This window comes from Sphaeramia orbicularis, chromosome 8 (assembly GCF_902148855.1).
Source record: "Sphaeramia orbicularis chromosome 8, fSphaOr1.1, whole genome shotgun sequence".
Lineage (NCBI taxonomy): Eukaryota > Metazoa > Chordata > Actinopteri > Kurtiformes > Apogonidae > Sphaeramia > Sphaeramia orbicularis.
In genome coordinates, this window is record NC_043964.1 from 1,796,823 (window position 1) to 1,801,822 (window position 5,000).

At 40.2% G+C, this 5,000-nt stretch overlaps 1 pseudogene; it reads left to right on the forward strand.

Annotated features, from left to right (window-relative positions):
* The first annotated feature begins 3,476 nt into the window (after positions 1-3,476).
* Positions 3,477-5,000, forward strand: part of LOC115423359 (xylosyltransferase 1-like) — an 81,064-nt pseudogene continuing 79,540 nt past the window's right edge.

Here is a 5,000-nt window from a genome sequence, read left to right on the forward strand (position 1 = left end):
ACAGCTAGAAACTGTTAAAGAAGGCATGAGGAACATTCTAATGAAGTTGAGCATCTGGTATGGCCGGCACAGTCCCCAGACCTCAACATTATTGAGCATTTATGGTCAGTTTTAGAGATTCAAGTAAGACGTCGATTCCACCGCCATCGTCTCTAAAAGAGTTGGAGGGTATTCTAACTGAAGAATGGCTGAAAATTCCTTTGGAAACAATTCACAAGTTGTATGAATCAATACCTCGGAGAATTGAGGCTGTAATTGCCGCAAAAGGCGGACTTACACCATATTAAATATATTTGTTGATTTTTTAAGGTGTTTCCATTATTTTGTCCAACCCCTGTTCATTCAGACCAGTACTGTCACTGCTGTTCTTCATAAACCTGATCTGCACCAACAGGTTTGAGTGGAAATCACCTGGTATTTGTAAGACACAAAGGTTGTTTTTTTTTTTTTTGCATGTTATTTCCATGACATGAGTAAGAACCAGGACTAGAATATGTTCAGATGTGAGAAAACATCAGATTTGCAGCATTAAAATGTTTTTATTTCATTGTTTTCATTTTACTTTCTTACGGAACAGGATTAGGGCCACTGGACTTTAAACTCCGAATTCTGACTTTTTTCTCAGAATTTTGACGTTAATCTCAGAATTCTAACTTTTTTCTTGGAATTCTGCCTTTTTTTTCCTCAGAATTCTGACTTTTTTCTCACGATTCTGGCTTTAAACTCAGAATTTTTACATTAATCTCAGAATTCTAACTTTTTTCTCACAATTCTAACTTTTTTCTCACAATTCTGACTTTAATCTCTGAATTCTGACTTTTTTTTCTCATAATAATAAGAAATGCATACTGGACCTTAGTTTATTGTATTTTTTTCCAGTGGCTTTAATCCTCTTCCGTATTTTCTGATATTGGGTTTTAAACCCGTGTTTCTTTACTTCAAAAACTAAATACATGGACATTTTTGTAACTCTATGAAAAAAAAAAATTGATCGCATTGTTTTTTTCATGTGTAAGGAGGAATAAAAACACTCAAGAAAAACATCTTTACTAAGGTTCTCGTATTTCATGCATGAAAGGGTTGAATCAGTGATATTTTGGCCATAACGTCTGTGACGTCATTATGACCTCAACATCATTTCAACCCCTGTTTGAGCAGAAAATAAGTCTGAGGTGGTGAAAGAAGTGCAGCGTCTCTATTTATAGACGTTCATTCAATTAGATCGCTCACACTCTACGATATGCATGAAATCAGACTAATCTGGTGGAAAGTGCATTAGAAGACGACGCAGCTTCATCCGAGCGTGTTTTCTATGTGTGATGTGTTTGCTGCAACGACAGAGACGCTCATGTATAAGTAATTATTCTTAGATCATATGGAGGAGACTGTTTGCATGGACATGTGCTTTAATGTCTACTTTCATTTAACTGTATCTGACCCATTTATGAATTTATTCATCGTACTGAATATGGACTCTCATTTTCCACCACATATTAAATATGTAATCCATAAAGGGTGGCTGACACTTCAGTTTTATGTCACACATTTAATTTTGTGCCTTTAGGCTGTGTTAAATTACAAATACAGTTATTCAGTGATCTGTTCTTTACACACATGTATATGTAGTGTACTAATGCAGAACACATTAGATGTCAGGCCATGGATGTTCCTACTGCTACCACTTATTTTTACATTAACTGCTCGGGATGTATTTCATACTCAACAGAATAATATTAGAAATTACCCACACTGTAAAAAAAAAAAACCCCAAAAACAAAAACAGTATTATTCCGGCAGCGGGGTGCTGAAAAAGTACTGTTAAATAACGGAAAATAACCATCTCATAAAATACGGTAATTTTCCATAATTCAATACAGTTTTTTGCCCTAACTTTACATGAGATTTTGCTTCTTTTTTTTTTTGACTTTTTAATATTTAATAAAGAATATTTTCATGTATTAAAACAATCCAATTCCCTATAAATATATATATATAATTTTCAGTGAGACTCAGTTGTCCAATCCACTGATAAAACTGTATTTGGACAGTTTATCAGTGCTTATACATGTTCTACATTCACAAAAATACATTTATTCAACAGTTTTGTTGTGAAACCTCCTGTAATTACACAAGATATTTGTCAATTAACAACAAGTCTGGTTTAACTGACAGAACAATACTTCTGTTACTGTTAACTGTCAGTAATTTTATCTGGTTTTATTTATTTATTTATTTTTTTTTACAGTATTAAACTTTAAATTAACAGTTTAATCTCATAAATAGAAAATAAATATTTGGGAAATCATGATACATTTGCAAATGTATTTTAACCGTATTTTTCTGTGAAAAAAGAAAAAAAAATTCTTTTAAAAAACAGAAATTTTTTAGTTATTCACAGTTACAGTTTTTTCATGTTATTTTACATTTGACATGTAAAATCACAGTCTTTTTGAAAAAAAAAAAAAAAAAAAAAATCTATGAAAAAAACCCCAGTAAATTCCTGTTAAATTACAGATTTTTTTTTTACAGTGCAGATTAACCTATAAAGACCCTACTTTTGTAGGGTTTGTTGGTCTGCTCGTTGTTAAAAGCTTCACAAAACAGAGATTTTTCCCCTTTAAACTTCCTGTGATTTCAGTAAATGTGCAAATATGCTCCCAAAAAGCCCAGACTGATGACAAACTGAACCCAGATGAGTTTATCTGAACTGCCTTTCATCTGTCATCTCCCATTAGTGAGGTGATGTAGTAGGTGGTTAATAAATGAATAAATAAATACATACATACATAAATATCTGGTGCCAGACCTAAAATGAGTTTGACAGCCCTGTGGTAGATGGTTAAAAAAAATAAAAAAATAAATAAATAAATAAATTAAATTAAATAAAATTAAATAAATAAATAAATAAATAGAAAGAAAGAAAGACGAACTGAACACAGATGAATTTATCTGAATGGTTTCATCTTTCACCCCCTATTAGTGATGTGATGTAGTAGAGGGTAGGTGGTTAATAAATAAATAAATAAATAAATTTGGCGCCTGAACTAAAATGAGTTTGACAGCCCTGTGGTAGATAATAAATAAATAAATAAATAAATATTTTCCCACAAAAATGCACAAATTGTGTGAATTATATAAAGTTAAAGCTTTACGGGGGGTTGGGCCCCCGTTCCGGTTGTGGGTCCGGCCCTGTGGATCTCCTGACGCATCGACGTCATCTGGTCCAAATGTGAAAACCCGGCTTTGTCCAAACTGTGGAGTCTTCTGCGGCCACAGGGGGCCCTGTGCCCCCCAACCCGGGTCCTCCTCTCCGGTCTGTGCCAGCCCCCTCCTCTCTCTCTCCTCTCTCTCTCTCTCCCCCTCCCTCCCCTCCCCTCCCCCTCCCAGCAGCCCCTCTCCGGCCGCAGGGGGCCGTCCTCAGCCGCCGTCTGCCTCCGTTCACCGGATGGGGCCGTCAGTGTGAGCGGAGCAGGAGGATGAGCGGAGCCCCGTGCGCCCGCAGGCTGCTCCGCGCCCCCGGCCCCTCCTGCTGGCTCGGCCCTGGCCCTGCTGCTGCTGCAGACCCTCATCGTTGGAACTTCAGCAGCCTGGACTCCGGCTCCAGCAGCGGGGGGGGCGGCGGAGCCCGAGCCGAGACAAGAGGGAGGACCGAGCCGGGTTGGGGTTCCACAGAGCCGACAGGGAGCCCCCCAGGAGGAGGCTGCAGAGGGGGGGGGGGCCGCCGCCGCTCGGAAAGGCGTCCGTTCGGAACCGACTGCAGGCGGTAGGTCCGCAGTGTGAGGATGGATGAGCACGTGTGTGGGGATGGAGGTTCGGTCCTGGTGTGTGTGTGTGTGTGGGGGGGGGGGGGGTCCAGCCGCCTGTTGTTCGGGCTCGTGCATCCCAGACACCGGTGTGTGTGCACGAGCCCCCCCCCCCGGCCAGAACCAGGAGCAGACCTGCACATGAACATGTCAGCTGTTTGTCCTCACAAGTGTGTTTAGTGTGCATGTGTGTGTGTGTGTGTGTGTTTAGTGTGCATGTGTGTGGTGTGTTGTGTGTGTGTGTGCATCAGCTGAAACAGTCTAATGGCTTCAGTGTCTGCTTCCTCCGCTCTCCTCCGTCCTCACAGATGGAGCACAGCTGCAGAACGGTGCACAGACAGACCAGCATGTGCCTGAACTCAGGCTGTTTGTGCATCATGTTCAGGCCCAACCCAACAGTCAGCAGGAGGCTTTCAGAAAATGTCTGAGCTCTGGTTCTGTTTCAGCTGACGGCTTCAGGAAACCACAGACAAACTAGAATAGTGATATTTGTGAATGGGAGCTGGTGTCACTCTGCTCCAGCCGACACTGAACACGAGCCACACTCCTGTTAACAGCAGAATGTGTGGCTTTTAAGCACAAATACTGTTATTTGTAGATGTCATGTTATATCATATAATTCAGTTAAATGAGTGAATGAGTTCAAATAAGGATCAGAACCAGTATTAGAATATTCCTAACTGTTGAACATCTCTGCTAATAGTGATTGAACCTTCAGGTATTTTATTTTATGTTTTTTCCAGATCAGAGGTAAATAAATGTGTTTGTTTGCTTTGGCTGGTGCTTAGTCCAGCCAGTGGATCAGCGACATTCAGGACTTTAACTCGACTGAAAACACCTTCATTTTCTGAATTAGACAACAGCCACCAGCAGTATGAAGACAAACAGGATTATATTCTCCACTTAAATCCATCTGTGAATAATTTACACACCGAACCCAACAGTGAGCAGGATGCTTTCCTAAAATGTCTGAACTCTGGTTCTGTTAGAGCTGACGACCTGAGGAAACCAGAGAGAAACTAGAATTGTGATATTTGTGAACAGGAGCTGGTGTCACTCTGCTCCAGCCGACACTGAAAACGAGCCACACTCCTGTTCAAAGCAGAATATGTTGCATTTAACCCTTTCATGCATAAGTGAGTGGACCGTTATCCTACAGCTGTTCTCTTGTATGTTCATGGGTCAGTATACACGGGA